Raw genomic sequence first — 27544 nt, forward strand, 5'->3', positions numbered from 1 at the left:
CCATGTTTAATTTCAAACATTCCAACACAAAGCTGTAGCTTTAGCAGTGAACTGAGCTTTAGCAGTGAACAAAATTATTCTGGTGTTCTAACAAACAACTGAAATCACTAAAACTAAAATCAGTTTTTAGTACAGATTAATAGCATCCAGGAACACATCACCCTTCATAAAAATGTAAACATTATCCAGATTTTGCTTTATAAAGATTATTGTGTTGAGGCCCATACATATTAATTTGGGGGAATGTTATTCAATATTATATTAAATTATTATGCACTTCGGATACAGACCAAATGCAGGCTTTTATTGGGCAATATTACAGTGAAGGAGACACTCCTAAATGAACATTAAGAGAAGCTGTCCATGCAGTCACAGTCAATCACCCAGTATATTCCACTGGATTCGATCTTGTGGTTCCTGGGTCCTGCCTCTCATGGACACAACTGGAAAGCCTACGGACGAGGCTCAAGGTCAGATGATGACAACATGGATGCAAGAATAAGTGATTGAAAAGTGTGATGAAAAGAGGAAACAGCAGGAGACAGGTATACAGCACAGATTAATTAAGGACCACAGGGGGGTTTTCAAGGTCATTAAGACTGTGACATCTGGATGTCTCACTGTCCCCAGCTCTCCTTGTGCTGAGGACTACTGTACGTCTTGTATTAGTAACCTTACATTGCATTTTTCATTACAGCAATCTACATTCAAGCTAAAACTAATTTTTGAATCTGAGGTCTAATTTTTTTCTGCTAGATATAAAAACCGGAACATGGAACCTTACCAAGTGCTTGTTAAAATTAGGATAATATTACTGAAGCTTATAAGTGGCTACAAATTATTTAGAAATTTTTTCTTAGAAGTATGCTTATCACGCTCTTCAAATTGTCCCACATTTTTCTTGGTTTCTGAGAGTGGTATACCTGTGTTGACAGATATAGTAAAACAGTGTAGCCCATTGTCGACTGTGATTCTCCTGAGAAAATGAGACCTTAGCACTTGCATCACAGCTCTAGGGGCACTGTTGACATCCAACCCATGAATAACCTGAACTAACGCCACCTACCAGCCTAAGCACACACCCTTGAAAGAGGTCTCTGTCACTCTGTGGCATCCCTTTGACTGTCTGCAACATTGATACACAGCTTTCTAGGTCAGAAAACATTAATCAGTCTATCACTCAAAAAGGGACAACAACCTACATGTCTAATCTTCTTGCCAGAACAACTCTTGCTCTTTTCTCTGTTAGTTGTAGATATTGGTGAAGCCCATTCAAAATTGCTACAGCCAAGGATGCACGATTTTTAACCTTTCTCTAGTTAACGTGATAATTGTTGTTTACAAATGCACTACTGGGAAAAGTATTGCTTTTACTGGCTCAAGACCATTTTTGTGCTTTCTCTAGAAGTCTAAATATGACAGCTGGTCTTTGATCCTGGATGATTTTTCCCTATTTTGTAATAATGATTCTTAAATTCTAAATTAAACCCTTAGATTGTTAATGGTTTCAATATACTTTTGCTCTAATGGCGCCAGTAGCATAATCATATTTACAGTAGTGTTAACGATTTGATATTACTGCCAGTGACTTACTAGCAGACACATGCTGTATTTGGGAAAGAATGGAGGGCTTAGCCATTTCTAAATTCGTTTTTAAAAATAGCCAGGCAGAATCATGAGAAAAGTATGAAGATTAAGTGAAACACAAAATAGTTGCCCTTTTCACTGCTTATCTCGTCATACCCAGATTAAGAAAAACGGCGGACTGCCCGACTGCAGCATCCATCTTGCGACGTTTCTTTCCTCAGCAGCAGGCTACGTGGGCGGTGGAGGCTAACAGGGGAAGGGGGGAGTCGGCCGAGGCGGGCTCTGGGGAACCTTTCCGACCTGGGGATGTGTGCGGAGCCGCGGTGCGACAGGCCGCCTGCCCGGCTCCTTCCCTCGCTCTCCCACCTTCCGCAGGTGTCGACCACCTGACGGGGACGGAGCGGACAGGCTGCGACAAGCGCAAGAGCCAGCTCCCTCCCGGGTCTCATGTTTTATTCTGAAAGGCAGCCGGTCGTCCCAAAGGCCACCTCGCGCCGCACTCTCCTGCCTGCACGCTTCGCCGGAGCCGTCCGGTCGCATCAGCGTCGAGGCGCGCTAAAGCACTTAGCTGCTGCTCCCCATGTCCTCGGCCTCCCAAGTGAAACCTCCATTTTCAAGTCCTAGGAAACTTTCGAGTCTGCCGCTGCTAAAGGAGAATGATCTTTTAAGCAATCTACAAGGACTTGCCCCCCCCCCTTTTGTTCCCTGAACGTTTTTTTTTTCGGTTGCTATTGCTAAGTAATTTTTTTTTTGGACGGATGAATGAAGGGAATGAAAAAATGCTCAATTTCTGTTATTTCAGTATTTAATTTATCTACGTTGATCACGCTGTTATTTCAGTATTTAATTGATCAGTATCTAGGTTGATCACGCTGATATTTTTGCTGTGAAATTGAATCACAGCCTCAAAGCTGTGCGAGATTCGTGAATTGAAGACCTCCTGCAGGTACTTGAAAGGAAACAGAATCCAGACGTTTTTGAAAATCATTAGGTGACACTTCCCCTGTGCAAATGGACACTTGTTTTTTCTTTCATGTATGAACTTGTCACTTTTCAAAACATTGTTTCTAAGTATAGCTGTGCACATTATCCAGCAGTTAATGGATAATTAACTGGATACGTAACAGTTGGTATTTGGCCCTTTGCTGACTTGATTTACTGCCCGCGTATATCACACTATACTTAACATACCCAAACTGTGCAATGAGTATCATTAAAATTACTTTATCACTGTAGGTTTCAAATGGCAACTGTATTTTCCCTCTAGACGATAAAATCGTTTCCCTTATGCTTGGAGGGGGGTATGGACTATCTTTACTATTCTTAATGATTAACAGATTGAAAACAAAAAAAGCCCCTGCTAGCAAAAATGAAAACATGAAGTCAACTTGGTGTGCACTGCTCTTTTCTTTTTAACAAACTACACATCTGCTAAAATCTCGGTGTGGGCTCCTACGTACAGTATCTAATTCTCTTTATACTTGAGGTGGTTTATGTGTCAGCCCAAATAATATCCAAAATAGCAAATATCTGGAATTATAGTAAGAAGATGAGCAAGATTCACCAGCCACACAGAAGAAGGGCTTCAAAAAGACTTATTTTCAATATTAAATATTTTCAAAAACATAAATCCTAAGAAACTCGAAGAGTAACAACAGTAAGAGAAGCGACTGTAGTTGTGCTGCTTTTCAGGCTTTATGAGGAGTGAGACCCAAGCTGCAGGATTTATGTGACAAACACACGCGTCAGCCTCCTGCCTTGAGCGGAACAGCCATTATGCAGCTGCTGAGCTGGGTCTGACAACACAAGGTCCAGTACAGAGGGTTTCCTTGGCAGCGTGCTAAGAGACCAGAAACAGCGGCAAACTTGTCTTTCACATCTTCAGAAAATAAAACCCAGGACCATCCTCAGAGTGTTGTCTCATTGCAGACACTTCAAATTCCACAACTTTATCCAAAAAGAGAATAAATTGGGTTCCCCAAAAAAGAGACTTTTAGAGGAGTGTCAACATCAGAAAGGAAACTGTAAACAGCATCCTCTTCCACAATAAGTCTTCCTACGGCTTGTTTGCACTTCTTCTATGTGCCAAAATAGAGAACAATTGTTTATTCTACTTCAGTTGGTATTCTTAGAACCTAAGTGTTTACTTTGCTGTTTACATTCTCTGAATCCTCTTTCACTGTGGGGATTAGATAACTGTTGCAGACTGGCCATCATCACAGCCACCTTTTCACATGAATGCTGTTGTAGCTGCACTGGAGACACAAGGGAATATCTGTTTACTTGGCTGCAAAGACAAATCTGTGCATTAAGGGAGTGGCTGCAGACGTACCAGAAGAAGACAATATGAGTTTTCACATAAAGTAATCCACAATTCATTTGGCACTGGCCTCACAGGATAAACATCATGGTGAATCAGTGATCCCATCTTTGATTAGAGGAGGCAAGTTTCAGAAGAAGCCTACAGAGTACGGTGCTAAACGGACCCAATGAGGATGCTAAAACTAGGGTTCAAAATATTTCCTGCCTACAAGAGTTCTGCTGACAACACAAATACAGTATAACCAGCTACGAAAAAGTTCCACCAATACATTACATAAACATAGGCTCCTCATTCCTGCCTGACTGTTCAATGCAGTGTTTCTGCCTCTGACCTGTGAGGCCTAAGGTTTTACATCTGTTCTTTCTCACTTACAAACTGAGAGTGATGTTCTTAGTAGATGGTAATTTGTGTTTTGACACAGACTATAATTCATTTTAGAAAGTATTCACCATTCTGAATTATCACAGGACCCTGAGACAATCCTGAAAGTCAATCAATCACCTTGTGGGAATTCATACATTTGATACATTTGTTTGCTTCTCGCTTAGGTTACAAATAAGAGATCATTCAGCCCATTTAGCAAAGACCACGCACAAAGATAAATACACAAGATATAAAATTACAGAATTACATTCAAAAGGAGTGAAGCCGAAGAATCAGGCTGCTATTAATTGTACTATTCTCTCCTTTGGGATTTTAATTTGTAATTCAGTTTATTAAAATGACTTAAATAAAATCCCACTTACTTGTAAGAAACTACAGAATACAGCACATAATAGGTCTCACTCCTGTCTTTGCCACTAAATATTAAGATACACTCTGAAGTTAAAATCACAGCATAAAGAGGACAAACATATTCACTGCACAATTATAAAAATAGATTGGGTTGATGAAGGTTTTCCCTGTTTGATCAGTAGCATTGAGGGACATAAACAGTCTGCAACAAACCTGAGTACTGTAAATTGCATTTCTGAGACTTTACTCATGAGATTAATAAAGACATTAAAAAGGCTATGACGATATTGGGTAGTCATAAACCACATACCAACATATTAGTGACGATTTGTCTGGAGCAATTGCACTCCAGATTTTTAACTGTTCTTGGCGGTAATATTATTCCTCTTATTATTAGAGAAACAACATTAATGAAGTCACTGGCAAGGCCAAAATGAAATCAAGGAATGAGATACTCATTCCTTACTGAGTCAATGCTTTTAAGATCTTGTGCGACAATAGACTCATCTAGCTGAAAAACACCAGACTGTCTTGAGACTGGGAGACGAGTTTATTTTTGTTTACTATGGCACCCTGATATGATTCATTTATTTTAAATAATTGCATTTATTTCAAAACCAAAGTCTCACAAAGTTCATCACCACTGTGCAGCAGATCAGAGAAATAGTGATCAATTGCTTTGTCAGTTGGATTAAGGGGGAAATCCAGGAAGGACAGATTTTGCAAGCCCAGAGTGCATTGTAACCAGGAAGCCATGGATGTTCAACACCCCAGCTCTTTCAGAAACTGCCAGACGATTTTTAATGACCACATAGTCAAGACCTTGGTTTAGTGTCTTATCCAAAGGATGGCACCTCCTACAGGAAGGTGCCCTTGTCATCATACTGGGGCACTGGTTTGGAAATTCTGGTCCAGGGGGAAGAGCACCACCTTCTGATCAGGCAACACCACTGGCAGCAGCAACCCAGTGTTCCCTGGAGGTCTCCAATCCCAGTATCGACCAGACCCCTTGCTTAGCATCGCTGTCAGAAGATTCATAGGAAGCTTTTAAAGCCTGAGGCTACAAATGGTATCATTGTTTATGCTGAAATGCTTAAATAGATACATAATGGATATTGCCCTGAATACTCCCTGTTCCGCAGTGACATTAGGAAAGACAGGCTAGAGAGGACCGACAGGCCCACGGACTGTTTTACTGCCCTTTTCACTACAGCATAGTGTGCTGCTCATGGAACAGGTAAAGCTGGGAAGGCAGAGAGAGAGTGCACACGTCCTCTGGGCTCAGAGGAGGGGAAAGAGAGAGCGTGGGGATCACTCCCCGGTTTTTATAGAGGTAAAATGGTGGGAACCCAGGGGAAAAAGGGAATGTTGTGGTTGTGGGACCACACCAGCACTGGGGGGTTGAGGGGTGGGCAGATCGCAACAACATCTTCCTGCTAAAATAAAAGTTGACAAAGTTTAAGAAAATATTTTAGGATATAAATATATTAGGAGCTAGCCTTAGAATGTTCTGCTCTTTTGCTACACAAGTGGTCTGGTTACACTCTCAGTAACTGGATTGTTCTTTGTGGTTAATAAATGAGGTTTCATTCTGGTTGTTGCCTATGTCTAGTTTTGGGTGTCAGTCAGGCCTTCGCGTCATATTCCTAAGAATTCTCATTCCTACACAGAATCAAAAGGTGTTAAATGCCCAATACAGTGGAGAGCACCGTGGTAGGAGGAGGTACTGAACCATTCCCAGTCATGGGAGAACAGGGAGCAAGTCGTCTCCAGTCAAAAGATATAGGAATGACCTCAGTTGCTGTAGAGGTTTATAACATTGGTGCCATGGGCATAAACAACTCTTACCCATCAAACGTTTTTTGTGTACATAATAAATCCAAATATCTGCTGAACATCGCCACAGTACAGCATGTCCTAATTCCCCCTTGTTTACATTCTCAATCTTTCTCCTCGCACTCTACAACTCAAATAGGAAAGTCTAACAATCTACAAGAGAAACTCTAATCAAAGGCAAACACAAACTGCATGAAGATGAACTATAACAAATAATTAACAATAAATGCATAAAAAAATTCATCTCTAAATCCCTATTGTCTCTTATTACACAACACAAATAACTAATGGAGCAGGCTGTCCTGGTCCGTGACAGATCTCTGGACATCTCTGTCTTTGTGTACTGAGCCCATAATGTAAAGACTGCTATCAACTGGAAGACAGACACTAGATAAGGGGCCTGACCATACAGTATACTCACTGGTGCGCTGAGAAACCAGAACTCCCCAAGCCACATCCATCTCACCCAACCCGAAGAGTTAGGCTAGTTGTGTTCTGGCTACTGGGTTCTCCTGTTTTGGAAAGCAGATGAACCCTATTTTAAGCATTAGGAGCCAGGAATCTCATAGCTTTATTCACCATTGAGTTTAAGCTAAAAACCTGTTTTAATTTAGACAGCCTTAGTCCAGCATTGCTTAATCTTACAGCAAGAGCATGAATCATGAAAGTTAAAGGTCTCTCATGGAAAATACAAAAAATCAAGGGTAAACAGGCTGATTAAAAAAAAACAAGAGTTCTTGAGTTTCAGCACTTAAGTACCACAATCACAGTTGTAAGCCAGTTTGACGACTTATCGAAGGCTGCACTCATTTGAACTCTACAGCAATATTAGATCAGGCACAAGATATTCGAGAACATCTGTGGCACCAGATGAGGACACAGTAACATCTGAAATACTAAGTGCACAAGATCCGTGTACCTTTCTCAGTGGAATATATTAACGTCTCCCGTTCACAGCGTTAGGGTGAAAATATGTAGTCTTGCATTCTTAGCTCTCGGAGAGCTGACAGCACCCCCGCACCAGCTGCCCTTCCCCCAGCACAGGAAATTCCAGAGGTGCTGAGCCCTCCCCGGAGGACGGCCAAGACGGGAGTAATTCACACATGACGTCAGGCTCCTAATTAAAAAAAGAAAGCACTTGGACAGCTCCAAGTGACAACTCTCAGGCTCACTCACATCCTGCTCTGGTCCTTAAGAGTCTCTTTCTGAGAACGGAACTTGAACAAATTTCCGTATTAGACTGGACAGGACTACCAAAATGTATGCAAAAGAAACACAAAAAAGGCTGTTTTTTTTCATGGTGAAACCTGACATCCAAGACTCATTCTCATATCTTAAATAGTACTGTGCCTGGCAATGGGATACAATATTGCGGTTTTACAAAAATGCATGAAATCCCACAGATTAGTGCTGTGTGGCTGAGAAAGACTGGTGATGTATGCCAGTACCACTGTGGGAGAGTGCACATCCCAGACCATGTAATGGTCCCCAGTTCAGTTTGGTCAAGTAGGACTGAGCTCCGCTGAGACTTGCACCAAATTCCTTAGGGAAGCTGTGGAGGCTCAGTTCTCCCGATAACAAACCCAGAACACCACCGAACAGAGACAAACAAGGAGCTTTTAAATATCCCCTTACAAATCTACAGTAATGTCACTGAAACTCAAAGCATCCTGTTTTAAATTTGGACAGCAGATGTAAGGGGAGGGATCGCAAATCAAAGGGCAACACATTCCCAGAATAAGGAACTGGAATTAGATTATTTGGGCAAATAAGTGGCAGGTTTCACACAGAATTCAGCCAGAGAGAAACAGGGGGTGGAATGGCACCAGTTGAGTACATGACGGTGAGCTTGCAAAACCGTTCTTGAGGGAAAAGACATTTTGTAGGAAGGGAGAGACTAAAGGTCTCATAAAAAAGCAAACAAAATATGAGCTCCTTTCCATTTTACGAGGATTAAAATAGTACCAAAATGATCAGATTAACTGCCACTGATGGCAAAAACAAATGTATTGTAGGGGCACGCTAAATATAGGAGTATGTGAAACTTGCAGTGGATGAGAACATTTAATGTGAGCCCTCTTTCTCACGATGTATGGGGCTCCCCACAAAGCACTGATACACTGCAGTGAAACAGAAGCTGTTTATCCACATGCTGGTGCAAAGCGGATCACTGCTGCTTGTTAAAGCATAAAAAGGCCATCTCACAGGAGAGAATTTAAAACTGACCACAAGAAACATCATCACCGACCCTATTTCAGCTATAACAAAGTTCCAAACCACACCAAATTCCATACATAATAACTTTACAATTTCCCTATGGCCTGTTGTATAACTCCCTAATACACACAGGGAAGATCGGGGTGATGACTGTGTCGTGAGAACATGGCCAGCTGCTTGCAGCCTGCTCTGTCATGCGTAGTGGTCTGTATCCTTCTGATCTTAGTCCACATGCTGTGAGGGGACACGATCATCAGGTTTAGATATTTTTTTTTCAGAATGAATAAAACAAAATCATAATGAAAAATCATCAATTTTTGCAAAATGTATTGCACACTGCAGGTCTTTGAGATTTAGTTATTGAAAAATAAAATAAATGAAGGGTTACAGACACTTAAAAATCATTTTTATGTCCGGATACTGTGACATTTTGTTCTCTTATCTGAAAATAATATGACTCCATACAGGTCATTAACCAATAGAACACAGAGAGAAACATTAGAAGTAATGTCTATTCCTCTAAATTCACATTGCTCTGAAATTGATATGTCTTTGTATTTATGTTCCACGTTCTTTACCCAAAACCTTTGGCTGTTATATTTTAAGGTCATTAATAAATTCATTCTAAGAAACAAGCTGGAAACATGCAGCCTGGTAAATCAAAGGCAGCAAATGGACAGATTACATCTGAGCAGTCAGTGTTTTGTACATTAAACTGCAGAGGTAAATTCAAATAACGTTTAATTTAGATGTTAAACAAGGTGCATACGTCCAAAAGACCTCATGTAGCTGCTTACCTTCTTTGGACCAAACACAAAATCCATATTCTATTAATTTGCTTTGCACATAGTTTATGCATGGACCTAGGTACCACTACCTACTACTTTTTGCAGAAAAAGCTGCTTTTTCAAAACTCCAATGTAGCTGATGATGCTATTAGGAAAGTATGCATTAGGACCTTAAGCAAAGAAGAAGGTTATGTACAGTTTGGGTTATCTTGGGGTATAACTGATCCATTTTTGGCAAGCTGCCATTGAAGTCGGACTGTTACTACACTCATATAATTACCTTCGTGTTCTCAAAACATTACTTAATTCAGAACCACTCTGTTCTTACCTGATAGACACATCGTAAGTCTAGTCTTCTACAAGGCTACTTCAGTCAGGACAGTGACTGCATCTGTATTATAGCGACTGTATCTATAATAAAATCATATGTGATTTTATTTCTAGTTACAGTAACTTGAATTATAATCATGGCTAACAGTTAAGGTTAGCCAATTAGACACCATTATACTGTAAAGGGTAGGTGAACTGTGCATTGATTTTGCAGCTAGAAATGTAAAACAGATTTAGAGAACAAACACAAAAATGCCAATGGGGAGCAGGTCGGGGGTGTGTGCAGATTTATTAGATTGGTGTTTTTTTTTTTTTAATCTACAATCTTACAATATCCTATGGGCCTTGTATCATAATTCTCCTCTGAAGGTGTACTTTTGCAAGATTAGATCAATTTGACTCAAAATGCATTTAAACCAAAAAAAGGTATTTCATGTTTTTTGAAGTCAAGGGCAATAAAGTCATATCATGTGTGATCTTTTGCTTTGGCCCCATCTAATTCCGCTCATTAATTTGGACTAGGCTGTTAGTGTTGGCACAGTCTCCTGCTGCACGCTATTCCTAGCCTCCTGAGAATTTGGAACAAAGTGATCTTATCAGTGAAATTTGTGAAGCTGCCTGCCAAACAGAGAGGGCTGGTTCCCAGGCCTTATAAGGAATATACATCATCATGTTGTCATGGACACCAAACCTCTTTGAGCTGTTTTTCCACTCCATGTCACAGATCTAAACTTTCCTTGACTGGCACAATTTTTTGGCAACTTGCATTACAAACACGGCTGCTGACAGTGACTTTACTCAGTTTTGGTTCTTGAACATCTGACGCCAGATCTCCTTTGTAACACAGCTACATACATTACAGTTTACTAGCTCTAGAGCTGCTGATGATGTCTTGAAACACTGCTAGCTGGTTCTACAAAACAAGCAACAAAACATACTTTAGTTGCTGTACTAAAAGTAGCCGATTTAACTGTACCTGCCAGTGTAGTTCAAAGAACGATTTTTGAAGGCTATATAAAGGGCATACTATACATTGGGAATGTTGTTAATTTAACACAGTTGTCAAATGATCAATTTTTGCAGTATCTCAACACAAAGGTCTGATGTTGGATGCATCTTTAGTGAGATTATTATGTGGGATAATTGGAATAATATGGGATTATGGAACAGCATAGTGAATGTTTTTAGTATAATTAATATCAGAGACATACGTCACAGATTTTCTGCACTTGAAGAAAGGAAGAAAAATAAGTTAGAAGCTTGATTTTGTTTAGTCCACAGACCACAATACATCTTTAGTTAGATATTATCATTATACATCTGAAAATTATAAGAGCACGAAGTGAAGCAGGGCATTTGATCCTGGACATTGATTACTGAAATGTTAAAAAAATTGATCACTCCTAAAAACAACATGCAATTATAATTGTGCAAAACTTTCCATGTCATTTATCTCAACCAGTCCTGAATTTGGATACAAGACTGTTCAGTGTGGAAAGCACATGAATCATAATCAAGTTGTAAATTACTTAGTTTATTCAATAGAAAATGTGTTAATTCAACAGAAAATACTGAATATATAAAAACACATGTATGCATTTTTTCAAAGATTATAACACCAAGTCTTAAGTTACATATGATATAAAAAACACACAAATAATTTCAATACCAAGGGCTTATACAGTAACTTTCGGAATGGTTATTTTTATAAAGAGTAAACAGTATAATTTTTGTGTAGACTCTAGTCTTAACTACTGTTTAAAATTAATTCCCTAAACAAAGAACTGTCTTCTGTGTTTAAGTGAACTTTTTTAGTAATGCACTGCTGATGAAAAGGGCAATGAAGCTTTAGTCATTAATCATTCAGCATTGTATCTGCTTCTAATTAACCTAAGGACATTTGGAAAACTTTTGAGAAATCAGATGACAGTTCCCAGTCACTACTCCTTACGAATCATCTGAAACATACAGGTAGTTTCCAACAACCTGTCTTCTTTGTAAGCCTTGTAAGAAGCTTTGTAAGCTTCTTCGCAAAATATCATTACTATTGATTATACTGGAGTCCAGAATCCAACAGGATTTCTAGGTCTCATTAGTCATAAAAAGCTCTTCACTTTATGAGTGCTAAATGATCCCATTAATGTGTAACTGAACCAAAGAGTCCCTTCTCAACACAGGCATCAGGTGTTGAACAATTTAAAAAGACCGAAAATCTGCTGGATTCAAGATCCACATTTCTGAACCACTCGGCTTCTCAAGGCTGGCCCTTGACCACGCCAGTGTCCACAGGAGGACCTGGGGTTTCCCATTCTATCTACAGACACAAAGAAGGTCTGCCACAAAAAGGAGCACAGTGTTATGGTATCCAGGTTTGTCTTGCTGGTTTTCCACAACATGCAAGATGACAAGACCAGAGAAGCAATATGAAAGGTCTGATACTGTAGGTGCTTGGGTAACTCAAATGCTCATCTTTTTTTTTCCTAAGATGATGGCGTGGTACCTCTCAAGGCCAGCAAGTTTATTTCAGAAGATTGACTGCCATACTTGATTTAAAGATTTATTTTTGCCAATCAAAAAAAACACCTCAGACTTTAAATGAGTACATACTCTGAGTTTCCATATCTTTTTAAGCATTATTTCACGGCCCACATGTAAACTGCAGATGACTCTATTTTTCAGGGAAAACCATAACAACCCATCAGCAGAGCCTAATAAACTTTACTCTACTATCCTTTATGTTAGAACATCTTACCATGTAGGTCAGGATAATTTAACATTGTCTTATGTTTTTACCAGGCTCTCATTTTTATCCATTATCTGTATTTGGCAAAGCTTTTAAGATGCAATACAAAGCTTTAAGCAGGCCCACTAAATTTTTATGGGACTCATTTTGCATTATAAAAAGTTCTAAAGTTCTTACTTCCCAGCATAGTACCTTCAAAGGCCCAGTGTGACTGAGAGGCTTGAGTGTATTGTCCATTTAGTTTTTATCAGGAGTATCTCATCAGACCATTAATTAGAGACCCCAAACTAAACAGTCCCTGTACTATTTAGATACCTTGCACTCTGTGTTTTAGCAGAACATTGTCAGCCCTCTTGACAACTGAAAAATACCAGGAACCGGATAGTGACAGGAGGCAGCGGATCTTCTTTAAAGACAGCAGAAGTCTCTTCATTCATTTGAGACCCAAAGTTTTATGCCATAAAGTATCTATCTTGAGGAGCAAAACTCTTCCATTCCTCCTTCATTAATATGAATGTGCTGATTATACCATCTATGTCTAACATAAAAAATACACATTACTATGTCTGTTTATCCAGTTTCAATCTCTTTGAGAAGATAGTAATGATATCACTCAATAGTGTTTCCATCTAAATATTTTGAAACTCAAATATTTGTAAATGCATTTGTGATTTGTGGATTTTAAGCATAGCAAGAAATAACAAAAAAATAAATTCATAAGGTTGATAAAGTTTTCTTTCTTCCATTATATAAATTAATAGTCACAGCCATTCTCAATAATTAGAAAATAATTATGTTTTCTTTCATTTATAGAGTGGTTCCTAATATACTTTTTGTAATTAGAAAATCTTTATGCCTCTAGCCCCATCTTTTTTTCCCACAGGACAGTTACATTTGTGTCTTGACAACTGGAAACTGTTTGAATGCATGCTGTTGGAGACAGTCAACATGCTGCTAATTTCATTTACACCCTTTTCTGTCTGAATGATGTCAATAACACAATTCTGCTGTTCATCATGAAATCCAAGAATGAAATGCTTTTTCACTTGAAACTTTTTAATCTCATCTCAAACTACAATACAGAGTAAGTGAGCATGCAAAAAAACTCAGGTGATGATTAAAACATTAAAAGTCAAACTGCAGAACACAATCTGGCTTGATTTTGGATGTAATGAATGTCAGTTTTCCTTAACACAAAACCCAGAGAATCTAACTGTGAAAGGAGCATTACAATCAGAAATTATGTAGTGACCTAGTAAACCAAGTCTCAGTTAATTAATAATACATATAATTGTCTTTTCTTAATTGCTTTGAATTTTCTAAACTTAAGGATGTACAGTATTGATGATAAATAGCTGTTGGATCATACATTCAATCACTGACTCAAGTCCAAGGCCTCAGCAAAGGGAAATGAAGAACTATAATGTATTGACAGGCTGTGCTTTTTCAATGGCAAAAAATACAAAATAAACACTCAAGTTCAGAACACAAATGTGCTACTGTATGTTGCTTTTGAGTGAGACAGCAGTGCAGGCTGGGGAACAATGCCATTTGAAAAAAAAAGAAAGGTTTGCTGATAAACTCTCTTCCCTTGAGAGTATCATCATGCAGAAGAACTCAAAGTACTGTATGTCAAAACCACATAAACACCCTACTGTACAGTTTCATATACCTTTTAATAAGGCAGCAATGATCAAGGATGTATTGTAGTGGCAGAGGTTAGTTCTATTGACAAGAAATTAGGACTAAAGCTGTAGATGCAAAGGAAACCAGGGTTTACAAGCCAGAGTCTTTGGAGAGGCACACAGTGCATTGCGGACTTCCTGGAGGCCGTTGCAGAGCTTGAGGGAATTCGTGCGGCTCAAAGTTCTGCTCCAATTCAAGCCCTGTCCTTGTGGATCCTGTGGGTGACAGGTTTGAGTCAGGGACAGTTATATATTTATGAAGGCGTTCTTTAATATGCTAGTTGCTTCCACCTCAACAAGCTTGCTCCGATGTGACATGAGCCGCATGCTATGTACTGTGCACAGGAGGATTAACAGTAAACATGTTCCAATAACAAGTGGCCTGACATGAAAGTAAGAAGTGATGTATTGTTTTTAGACAAAAATTCAGAAAAATATAGAATTCATTAGTTTTTCCAATTGGCAGATATTTTCATCTTTCTGCTTGAACAAAACAACTGCTGTTTATAATACATATAAATACAGTACATATTTTAATATTTCTACTGTTCATCACTTTGCCATCCATTTTCCAGTTAAATGTAATGTGATTTGCCAGCATATTTCCACACCTTTCAAATGTTAATAAGCTAATTAAGGATATAGCAAAAGGACAGGGCAAGCCACTTTCAGAAGTGCTTTCTAAATATTTTCCATTCAAGCAGTTTAACACCCGTCCAACTACAGCTACGGAGGATGAAGTAAAATAGGCTTTTAGATGAAATATTTACCTGCATGTACAGTATAAGTTATTTATTTCGGAGTTAAGAGTAGATTTAAAACAGTATGTGTTACAAAAAAGCAAGTATTCTTCTTTCAAAACATATATTAATCCTATGGTCATGTTTAAAATCAAGCAGGTCAATGTTCATAGTTCACATGAAAGAAAGAGTAGTTCTTAATAATGGGAAATCACCTTTTTTTAAAATACCAGTAACGTCAGCATAATTTCACCCGTCCAACAAGTAAAATGTTGCCCCACAAAAACTTGGGCCTTTTTGTGTTATGACGTCCCTGATCAGGTCGGGTACAAGTGGGATTACACATGGGAGTATTTAGATATTGCACATGGACAGTACATCTGAACACCTAAACTCGCCTCCAAAATTATTCTTTTAGATCAGAAACAAATACAATCAGTGAGCTTTAAATATCTGACAGGCTGATACCTTGGAATAGATCCTTGTAGTAGTTCTAATTGACAGTAGTCAATTATGGTCAATATAGTCCATAAAAATGCAACAGATATGTAAAAAGTTCCTTTTGCTAAAGTCACTTGGCACAGAAAGACTATGCGTTCTTCATTCCCTGATCTAATTCAGCTTGTTTTTGCTAAGCACAAACACTTGCAACACTTGCAACATAAGTTTGTTTCTCAAAAAGTAACTGCAGCATTAAGACAATTTTCCCTATCTAGTGCATGCACATCTCTTGCATTTTTACAACGAAATATCCTCTTCTGGAGTTTGTTGCCAGATACAGGCAAATGTTTCCATGAGGTATATAAAGAACTGAACACCCGGACTATCTCAGCCAGCAGGTCTGCAATCAGGCATTTATTGCGAGAGCCAAATAAATCATGTCATCACTTTGCAGGGCCTGATGGAAAAAAAAAAGTTAAAATTCTGCCATTTAAAAAGAGTCTGGAAATTTAGGACAAATGTATTACAGATTAATACAATTTTTAATCTGATTTTCTGGAAGGAATTCAGTGGAATTTCTGCTCTAGAATGTCGTTATCTCCCCAATTTTGTACGTGTAAATGTTAAAAAAAAATAATTTTCATTTAAAGTTTGTTAAGCACTGTGACTTTTAGCATTGTCTGATTTTTTATGGATTTTTATGTAGCTTTAAGAAGGTTTTTTTGAACACTGTTATTTTTTAATTCTCCTCAGTGGTCTTTTGTCTGTGTGTTGAGTCATGATGCCGTGCTTAAAAGCACACACAACAACAGCACAGTTAAAACAGATTTTATAATGAATCTCATTTCTCCACAGCAAAACAGAAAAGTTAAAAATAATTTGCTCCCAGCCTGTTTCATCACCGTTTACAAAAGAAACACACAAACATAAAACAAAGTTGAGACCTCTGGGAGCAACATAACTGGTTCTCATGAACATCCATAAATTTTGACCAGTTCAGATCTCCCAGTGATTACAAAAGGCCCACGTGTCAGCCAGAGACAGCTGACTATTTAATCAAGAATCTCTCCATAGAGTTAGTAAGCAATACTGACTCTGAACACTCAGCCATACAATTTCAGAAAATAGGTAGGAGGTGTTCTTTAACAAAGCCATTTACACAAAGCAGGACTGTTTCCCCTTTAAAATGTGACACCGATATCTTTAAAGTGCCAAAAGTACAATCGAAGGGCTCTGACATCATCTTCACAGAAAAAAGGAATGAGACTTATTAACACTGTTAGCTATGTAGCATTGACTGTGGTGGGTAGTGATAATAATAGCGAAAACAAAACCACTACTCCTTAAAATACCTTAAAATATTCCTTATAAATGCAAGGGAGAAGTTATTAACTCAGATAAGAAAAAAATTACTTAAAAAATTAAAATGTGACAGAAAGTTCAGTTAGTGGAAATGACTAAAAATCTGGTGAAACCTTAATTTCATACTGACATAAACATTCTGTATTCGTATTTGCATTTATGACAAAACATTGTACTTTTGTCCCCCAGACGTTTTTAAAATATATTTTTTCCTTTGATCCTTTGAAGTGAAATGGCAATATACACATACTCTTTGTTGTGTTCAAACTAGCTCGCACATTTCTTTAATTTCGCAAATAATTTATAATCTTGTTAAATAATGGCATTTACTAGAATTTTGAGTTATTTTTTTGACAGTTGATTCATAAAGTGATTTGAAAAGAGTAGAATATAACATCAAAATGTCACTCTTTCCTCCACTGCTTGGTAAGGTCAATCGGACTTGGACAATGATAAAAGCAATAAGCTTCTCACCTACCATTCCATGTAACATTTGACCCCGTTTCCTTGGCAACAGAGGTCAAACTAATGTGATCAGGTCATACACTATAGACTCCTATTTTTCCAACAAGAGCACAGACGTAAAGACAGAAAAGGTTGTTAGGAAGCCAGCAGCATAATTAGTTTTGAGGGCAAATATTAAGTTTGTATTTGCACTAGCATTAAGGAAACAAATGTGTAGTTGAACACACCTAACAAGGTCATATTCAGAGTTAATAATCATTGTATGTTGTTTTTACAGATGATATATATTATATAATTAAAAAACAATTAGAGATGGGACCTGTAAGGAGTAATGTTTTTATACAATGAAGACAGGAGTTATGAGAATGTACTGTATTGGAAGACTAATGTACAACAATTAAGAAACTGAACACATCCTTTGAGACATAAAACAATGTACTGTATATTAAACCAAGCAGCCAACAAACACAATTTTACCTTTAATGTTCCCTTCTGATGTACAGATGAATATAAAGCATCAGAAAGCATTTAAGATCATAGCCCATCCTCATAAAAAGTAATTTTAGACATTAAAGTTCAAATTTGAGTTAGTAATGTGGTTAATACATACTGGTGTGCCAGCAGCAAAGCTGGAAGAATCCATTGGCTCCTGCAGAAGAACCGCCTCTAGAATATTAGGTTTTAGATGTTTAAAGCATTGCTGCCTCAGAGCACTGGATCCCTGGGCTCAATTCCAGACCCAGGATACTATCTACACTGTGTTTGTATTGTAGGCTCTCACCATGTTTGCATGGGTTTCATCCCGGTGCTCTGATTCCTCCCACAGTCCACAGACACACTGGTAGGCTAATTGACTGCTGGGAAAACTGGCCCTAGTGTGAATGTGAATGTGAATGTGAATGTGAATGTGCATGTCTGTGTTTGTGTCTTAGTGTCTGCTCAGTGATGGACTGGCATCCTGTCCAGGATGTATCCTGCCTTGTGCCTGTTGCTTGCTGTGCGAAGCAGTTAAGATGTTTAAAGGGGAACTGCACTCATTGACTGTATCACAAAACTTAACAAACTCTGAATTAAGCCCAAACTTGTGAACTTTGTGAAAGTGCTGTATGGTCTCCATTGTTGTTGCAAATGGTCTCCAATGGTCGCTATTGTTCCACTACAGAGCAAGAGTTTATGTGAATTATGATGTGAAGCGGCCCTTCCTGCTCACTAGTCACTGTAATGACTAATGTACTGTGATGTACAAGCGAAAAAGTACAGGTTGTGCAGCAGACATTTCACTGAAGAAATGTTCCAACATGATCTGCATGCAGAGTTAAAAAGTAAGATGTATTTGTCAGAGTCGAGAACAATATTTCTATTGGATTAAAAGAGATGGATTCACAAGCCCGTTTGTTTAAAATTTAATGGGGCCACTTCCCCAAATCGCACATTTTATTGTCACGTTCAGAATTGCAGACAATGACGGCAACATGGTGCTTCACATACTTGTAAATGTCTATTCCATGCTGAAAAGAGAAGAAAAGAAACACAACGTTTCAGCTGTAGAGCCTTACTTGGGCGTGAGAAAGAGAGGGAAATCAGCAGCTGATAAAGCATGGGAGAATAGAAGCAGAGTGGACATTCAGGTGGTGTGAAGTTGAGAGAGATGAAGAGAGGCGTGAAGTCAAAACCTGCAAATGAAGAAAGAGAATTTGAAGGAAAGGAGTCTGTCATTGAGAGAAGGGGGAAGGTGTGATTCTAGTTTCAGGATAATTCTGGTTTAGGATGTCTTTCTACAATAGGAGTTACGAAACCCCTCTTTGAGAACACAGATGGAGAGATCAGTGTGATCAAGGCCGTTAGAGGTGAAATGGGAAACTATGGGTTTGAAGAGATCTTTGATCCTCGCAGCCCTGACATGTTCCCTGAAATGGTCTTCCGGTCTCCTTCCTGTCTAACCAATGTAAATACCTGGGCATTTTCTGCAAAAGAGATGCAGTAATTAAGGTTGCTGGACGTACAAGATGTCATCTGAGTGATCCTTGAATGAGCGTGGTAATTGATATATATTTACAGGCGATTTCTGTTGCAGGAGAAAGTGCCTGGTGTGGATGGTTGCTGAGGGCGGTCAAGGGAGCTGCGAACAAGAAGGTTACACAGGTTAGGTGGTTGACAATATGAGATGATGGGACAGTCAGAAAAAAGAGTACCAGTGGAGGGATCATCCTGGAAAGTGGGGAAGTTGTTGTTAATGGTCCTGGGAACAGAAAGGGTGTTAGGGTAGAGGGAAACACTGATGGAATGTGGTTGTGAGTCTGGGAGTTCCTAATTGAGTTGATGATCTGAGGGCTCTTTTTGACTCTGGAAAGGGCCCTGTCAATAACATGGGTGGGGTATCCTCTGTTGAAAAAAGAGTGCATTCTTCTCTTATCAGCATGGAATGAACCTTCACTTGCTCCTTTGCAGCCTACGCACGCTGACACAGCTACTGTACCTACTTGAGCTACTTGTAGATGTTGTCTATTTTGTGATGTAATTTACACGTTTCTGTGTAAATTTTACTTTCATTGGGGTTTGAAATGCACTCGTCAATGCTGATTCTTTCTAATCTCGAATAAAAATAAAAATAATAAAAATTGCGTTGCAGTTCCCCTTTAAATTCAGTTTGTCGGGTTGAAAAGTATAAAGACAATAGGCCAGGAATCCAGTCAATACTAAGTGTTGCCAGCAGTTTCACAAGTCCCTAGATTTCTTTTGAACGATCTGCTCTCGGGCTGGTTTGGCTTCTAGGCACAGTGCCCTCTTAAAAAAAGTTTATGGAATTTGCAAGAACTGTATAAAATGCAGTCACTTTAAGAAAGAAGTGTGAATTCACATGAAAACCCTACAAAACCCCAATAAATACATATTGTATCCTCAATAATTTTTTGTATTGGTCACTCAATTAGCTTTCTAAAGTCTGCAGCCAAGACAACATGTGTAGAAAAGACATTTGCAAGACTTACAAGTTCTTATTCATTGCTGCCAATGAGACACAATGACAGCACTTTTTTAGTTCTGCGTGAGAGGATCTCAGAGCACGACAGTACGTGAAGAGCAGACTCCCAGAAAACTCATTTTCTCTTCACGTGCTCCAAGATGGCACTATGTCCAATCACACAGCAGGGTTCTCTTTCAGATAAAGTGCTCTGTGAAGACTCTTGAATATGGTCATGTACAAAAAAATGTAATTCATTCCAAATAGGAAGCTAATAAGGCAGAAGTTACAATGCATCGTGATCATAATTTTAAAATGATTTTCACCATGAATGGTGTTGCATAAAGGAGTTTTTTTTTATTCATTTATAAATCTACTCTGAGCTTTATTAAACATTTCTTATTTTAAAGGCACCAGTTTCCGTATTTTACAGTCAAGTTGTCTGCCTGACCACCACTTTTGTCCAACCGATTTAATGAGCTCAATCTTGATTTCATCATAAAAACTGCAGCTTGAATCTCGAGGAGCTGTACACCATGGTAAAACATATTAGGCCAAATTTAGCGCAGCGTGGGATTGTGTGTTGGTGGGAACTGTAGCTCAGCTAAAATGTAGTATGACCCCTCCCAGTGTTTGGTTGGATGAAAAACATCTGTTATGTCTAATATTAGTCAGCAAAGAAGGAGTGTACTTCTGGTGTTTAAACAACACTGAAAAACAACAACCCGGGCCCATAGTCTCACTTTCATTAACTAGCTGCTACAATCAGCATAAAACACAAGTAGGAGTTAAAACGGACAAAAAAAAAGTCTGCACTCAAAGAAAATGAGCCGGCTGAGTCATGAAGTGATATTTGCAAATATGTCAAGGTCATTTACCGCAGCAAATGACACCAAAACTGACTGAAACAAAGCAGATTTTTATTTAGATTTTGATTTTAACAGGTTCGGACTACACAATCTGGTTTTAGACCGTAACCCAGAATAAAAACATTTTGAAACGGAATAAATAAAACAGGAGTGCCGTTCTGCTGTGCGCATCTCGCACTGCTCTGACCACTTGCCCGAGTGGTGTGCTAGTGCAACAGAAGATAAAAGGCTCCAGAGCTGTGGGAAGGGCCCTGTTAAGACAAGGCCCAAATTCCTGAGTTAAAGTGAAGTGCATTACCCAGGGGCTCCCAGAGGGGCTGCACATTGCTGAGCTGCTCATCACATCTAATCAGCTCCACTCAGTCTGAGGCCTACTTACAAATATGAATATTTTATAGTCCTTTCCCCTTGCCCTGGCCTGTCGCTTTCTGTTTATTTTTACAACACGGCTTGGCTTGGGTTTTTTCCCCCCTTCTTTAAGAGGACACAGAACCTTGCATATTGAATGACCACCCACTCCTTACATTTCCCTCCTCTTATCAAAAATGTAACAATCTGAGCTGGTATGCTCCGGCGGTAATTGCCTTTTGCAGAGCAGCAGTAAACAGAACGTGAGCCCCGCAGACACTCGGGCCTCTTGTGAAGTCACAGTGCGTCTCCCGCCCTCCCAATCCATCACAGGCCCCGCTGTGACTCTGCAGAGGCTGAAATGTTTATTTATTGGGGGGGGGGGGAATTCTGGGACTTTACAGATGGTGTCACACTGAGTCCTTTCGCCTACTGCACTCAACAAAAAACTAAAATTCCTGTGGCATGATTAACAAAGCATGATAAGCCATATTTAACCCTCCATCTAGTCTATCCTTCAACGGACCGTCTTCCATGTATATAAAGTGTGTATGACTGATCGGCAGGATCAAGGGTATTGTTTCCCTTGGAAGTGTATTAATCGAATACTTTAGTATTCTAATTGATCTGCCTTTGTGTAACTGGGTAACACTGAAAAAGTAAATTGCACTTTCCTCGCTTATTTAAAAAGGCTGGTAACTGTTGGTGTGTCCTGGGAGGCCTCTGCATGAACTCAGATGTATTAATCTGAAACCCACATACAGAATCCTGAAGCTAGGACTTGGAATTAATTCTGGTAAATTATATATATACCAAAACGATTGATTAATTGAAAGCTCAACCAACACCAGAATTGGAACCCAGAATTTGTCTGTCGTTGTGCTTCACAGCTATTCTCAATTTGGCTAATATGAAGCATTGTCTCCAGGAGAAATGAGCAAAGGGTTTTTACTGATAAGATCTATTTCTGGCACTAATTCAGACCCAATCCATATTTGGAATGCAGCAGACAAGGGGCCATACACAATGTATTTAATGTATTTTCTGTTCTGGCAGTGTCTGATAAGAACATACTGCTTTACACTACTTACCCTCAGCTCTCGGTTATACCAAATGATTTTATGAACAAACTGAAAAAGAACAAGGACTTAAAGCTTATCTTAATGACATATATAACAAAACAAATATGACCCACATTCCACAAAGTCTGAAGAGAAGAGACTATGAGCTTTCCATGCATGATGGTTGTGATTTAAGCCCATCAGTTATCACTGAAACCCATTATGGAAGTGGGGGTGGAGTTTTGGGATAATTGTCAACATTCTACACTGCCAACGTCCCGAAGAGTGGGGTCAACATAAGGGGAGTTGCTGAACTCATTTAACTGGAAAGGTGCAGATTCTGAGGCTAACAAATCAGCCCCCAAATTGAATTTGGAAGCGAAGAAGAACTTCCAGAACACCAGCTAAACTTGTTCTTCTCCAATATGAACAAGGAAAATCACAAACTCGGTCTCACCCGAGGCCTTTCTATGTTAACCAGTGGATAGTCTTATAAATTTGAGAGTTTCTCAACTACTGTATATATTGTGTTTCTTAGGGCATGTTCTTATTCAGTGCTTGAGCCCCACGGAGACTTGCGGGCCACTCTCTTTCTAAACTTTGTTCATGTTCTTTGCCACAACCTGAAGGATGATTGACTCTCTCCCTCTTTCCACAGGCTCTGCGCAACATTAAAACATGCTCGAGTGTTTAAGCAGAACAAGTATTTCCCCTAAAAGTTAAACTGCTTTCAAGAGGAACAACAGCAATGATTTTTTTGCAAGAAAAATTCTAAACAGCTACATAGTGAAGAAGGGTGGTAGAAAACTGAAAAAGACACAAACAAAGCAAAGCAACCTTAAACCATGCAGGTTGTGCATCAATATATTTTTCAAACATTAGGCTTTGCTCTGAGATGTTGAGAAATTCTTGGTTGCATCACAACATTGTGATGCAGGTGCAAGTCATTCTTTCAGGATTTCGCATGTGGGGGAGTGTTTGTGCCACAGCCTAGACCCCTGTGTTATTGCACACTGTTACTCAGGGGTCTCACATAAGCCCCTGCTTCACTGAGTAGCTCAAAGCAAGGGGGTAGATTACGGAAGAGGACCATGATTAACAATGCAGTTCAGGTGGGTAGCTGCGTCAGCATGCGTAGTCTGCAAAGGAACAAGTAATAGGTTTATTCTATGCTGAAAAGAGAAGAGAGAAAACACAACATTTCAGCTGTGAAGCCTTCTTCAGGTGTTTTCTCTCTTCTCTCTTTCCTTTGCATGATTAACAATGCCAAATTCTACAGAAGGTCAGCAGTTGCAAAAATCAGTGCTCCCTGGTATTAAAAAATAATACTTACTATAAATGTCCTGGCTTTAATTCATCACCTTCTTGTCAGAGACCAAACTGTGGAGAAAGCAGGAGTGGTTTCAGTAGATATTTTTACGGCCGTTCAAAGTTTGAAGCCCAGAGTCATTTGTTTGATTGTCACATCAGGCACAGAAGCTCACTTAACTGTTTCATGTGGTTTCTCTCAGCATTCTCAGCATTTCATTGACTGAAATGGGCAGAGCTAATTCCAATAAAAAGATGTTACCTATATTTGTAGCCTCAGCCTGTATGTTTTTTTTATTTTGTTTTTCGACCTCTTACAAACCATTTAATGAATGTTCAGCTGTAGTTGCTGACCTTTGGAGGTTTGGAGACGTCCCCTCTTCCACCCACATGAAGCTCTCACAGAGGCTGTGCACTCTGAGGTCGCATTAATGACATGAATGTTCCTTTCCAATTCACCACAGTCCTGGCTTCTGAGGCAGACTAGAATTCTGCATTACTAAGCCTGGTTCTTTCCGTTTCAACTGGGATTATGAATAAAAAGGTCACAAATTAACCATTTTATACATACTTCTCCCAAATGTTTTACATACCATTACTTACTTACTTACTTTCATGTTTGTGGGCATCATCTTTTGCTTATTCACTCCTCCGCATTCCGGAAGAAGAGTTTCCCCAAGACTGACAGATCTAGAAGTGAGTCTCTCTACGTGTCCTTCATTGATCAGCACCTCCCCTCTCCAGCTATGCAATATGAAGATTCATAACTATAACAGTGTGTTTTTAAAGCAACCGTGTTTGTATTTACAGTGTGCTGTAGCCACGCATTACAAAGAACAAACTTACAACTGAGTTATATTATACTAATAGACGCTACTTTGAAAAATAATCTCGGCTTCAGTGTCACAACAAGTATACAGTATGTGAGGACTCCATCTTCTACAGCTTGTCCCCCTGTCTCTCTCCAGTCCACAGCAATACAAAAATAAACCGAGCTCTTTATTGTTATCATGTGCTCAGTTAAATGATTTGTGAAGACTGCTTTAAAGATAAGCTGAGAGATGGGGGGATGCTGAAGGATTACAGCAGTATTTTATGTTCTGCGCAGTGAGAAGGCTTCTGGCTTTCAGAAACAAAAAAGAGAAAAAGAAGATTTCTCCTCCTCCACAGGGCGATCTGCGCGCCGACTGTCTCCTGTTTGGATAAGACCGTGGAAACACGTCAACTGCTTACTGATGTATACCACCTGCCCCGGCCTCTCCCTGACCCGACAGCACACACAAAAACAGAGACGTTCCAGTACCATAGGCGACTATGTTTATGTTGAAGAAGATTAGAGTTGCTCCTCAGATACAACCCGGCAGATTCAAACAACTGTCTCCTGAAATGGATTTTTACATTTACTGGCAAAAACATATTAAAACAACTAGAACGAAACTCTACCTGATTCTCCTGGTGTCACATCTTCAGTTCCGTTCTGCTGAGATGACCTATAAACAAAATGATATTTTAGTTTGTGCAAGAGTCGCACAGAATGTTCTGACACTGGCAGAACAGCACACATGTTCTTGTTTGGTATTCTTATGCTGCAGTTAATCCTGCCAGAAAAGACGTCATTATGCTTGCAATAATATAGTAGCACTCTACTGAAATGTTCAGGTTATAATGCAGACTTATTTGGATGTTAATCTCTTTGTAATACAGTCGACACTTTTCTTAAAAACCTTTCTACTGCAACGATATCAGCAATTTGCAAGTTGTGAGGAACAGGCACATACCTTCACAGATAAGCAGATTCATTTTGAAGTTTGCCCGTTTTTTCTTCCTTAAAATATTTTACAAGAAAATGTTTTGTTGTTAGATTTATACATTTTATAAAATTGATATGCTCTTGCATCACAAATTATGAAGTAGAATTATTATTATTTGTGAATGTTAAGATTCCTGAAGTCTTCACATATACAGTGGATAGAAACATCCTAAAATTCCCCATCTTCAAAGACCACACCAGTAAGCAATAGTGTTCCTACTAGAATTTGTTCTTCTTCTTTCGTGGAACTGATTGTGTCAATTTCTTGGTAGAAAATGTGCTAAAAGCAGTTCATGAAATGATCAAGCTATATTTCTATGGAAAGTACACAGGCTTTAAAGCTTTTTGGCACTCAGAATGGAAGCATCCTGTCTGAAGCAAAGCAGCTGTTAACATCTGGATCTGTACATGTACAGTATATGGATGCTGTCTCGCTTCCCCCTACTACTACTTAGAGAGGGTGAGAAAAATCTGCTTTTATAAGTTCATTTAAATTTGGATACATAAAGTTCAAAACTCATTTGGAAGCAGGAATTCAGGTTATTAATTCCCCAGTGTATACAATATATTTTATTGTTCACACTGTGCTTGGCATTTTATCTGCATCTTCTGCCTCAAGACAGACACGAAGATTTCTAATTCTAAATGTGCGCCTACAGGAATGATCAAATTAAAATTTGCGTACATTTATGGACAATAGAAAATGTATATTCACCAGTACACTCTATTAAAAAATAACAGCCTAACGCAGTCTTATGTTTTTTACTACTACTAGGAAAATCTCAGAGCCCTATAGCCATAACTGGGGCAACCTGCTAAAGAAAGGAGGACCTTCTGCAAGGGTTATTTTTTACATCCTACTGAGCTGCACTCAGGACTGGACACTTAACTCACATAAAATGTCATTAATAAAATGCAAATCTGTCAACAAAACAGTAGCCAATGTTCAAGAAATTTATAACAGACTGAAGGTGATGGGAAAAATCCTTTCCTCTGAACTTGTATTTGTAATTTTAGCTTCTAAAGAAACAACAGAATAAGGAAGCTTGGAAATATCCAATATCCTTAAACTTTTCTTCAAATGTCAATTTTCATTCACTTGTCTTTCACATTTTTGAAAAACAATTCAGGTGAAGACTAACATGCAAGTCAATAGGTACCCTCACTATTAAAGAGCCCTCCAGACTTTTCAGCTTGGCTACATTTGGTGACTTGCAGGTTCTGCTTTTTCTTTTTCATTCAAGAATATTGTCAGCGATGGCACATTACACCAGTTTTGCATCAGGTATAGCTGGACGTCTGTAGAACGGAATCTGCTATTTGTGTTTTGGCCTCAGTGGCTACAATGGCAGGAAAAGCGATTTAATCAAACTGCACCACAGCAGAAGAGAACAGTGAGCTGATAGAGTAAGAGTCATTCTCAGATTGCAACACTGACACCAAGTGGGGAAAGCAACTTAATGCAAACATGCGAGATGCTTGCTGCCTGTACTTCATCCTTACAGAACCTCATGTGCCACCTACTGTACGACCTGCGAGGCAGGTGATCGTTTTGAACTGGGTTGTATCAGGATCTAAAACCCCATTTCACTTGGCCCGAGCAATCTTATTTCTATTTTTGTTTTTTAAGCATGTGGTCCTGCTAATGTACTGATGAGGGAGCACATATCACCCTGCAGCTCACGACTGGCAGCCCACTGAAGCTCAGCAGGTGTGAGCCTGGTCAGTACCTGGATGGGAGACCTCCTGGGAAAAACTAAGGTTGCTGCTAGAAGAGGTGTTAGTGGGGCCAGCAGGGGGCACTCAACCTGCAGTCTGTGTGGGTCCTAATGTCCCAGTATAGTGTCAGGGATACTATACTGTAAAAAGGCGCCGTCCTTCAGATGAGACGTAAAACCAAGGTCCTGACTCTATGTGGTCATTAAAAATCCTAAGAA

The 27544-nt window shown here is 39.1% G+C and overlaps 1 long non-coding RNA gene across 2 annotated transcripts; it reads right to left on the reverse strand.

The window, feature by feature from the left end:
- Positions 1 to 13597: 13597 nt before the first annotated feature.
- On the reverse strand, positions 13598 to 25369 carry LOC148831624 (uncharacterized). 2 transcript variants are annotated; one of them, XR_016091311.1, is made up of 6 exons: positions 25241 to 25369; positions 24409 to 24541; positions 23823 to 23869; positions 19206 to 19371; positions 18809 to 18925; positions 13598 to 14460 (listed from the first exon to the last, which is right to left on the reverse strand). It is a non-coding gene; the product is annotated as an uncharacterized LOC148831624 (long non-coding RNA). The 2 variants fall into 2 exon arrangements; XR_016091312.1 differs by lacking the exon at positions 19206 to 19371 and having other exon boundaries at positions 25241 to 25352.
- Positions 25370 to 27544: the final 2175 nt, after the last annotated feature.

Source organism: Atractosteus spatula, chromosome 7 (assembly GCF_055471065.1).
Source record: "Atractosteus spatula isolate fAtrSpa1 chromosome 7, fAtrSpa1.hap1, whole genome shotgun sequence".
Lineage (NCBI taxonomy): Eukaryota > Metazoa > Chordata > Actinopteri > Semionotiformes > Lepisosteidae > Atractosteus > Atractosteus spatula.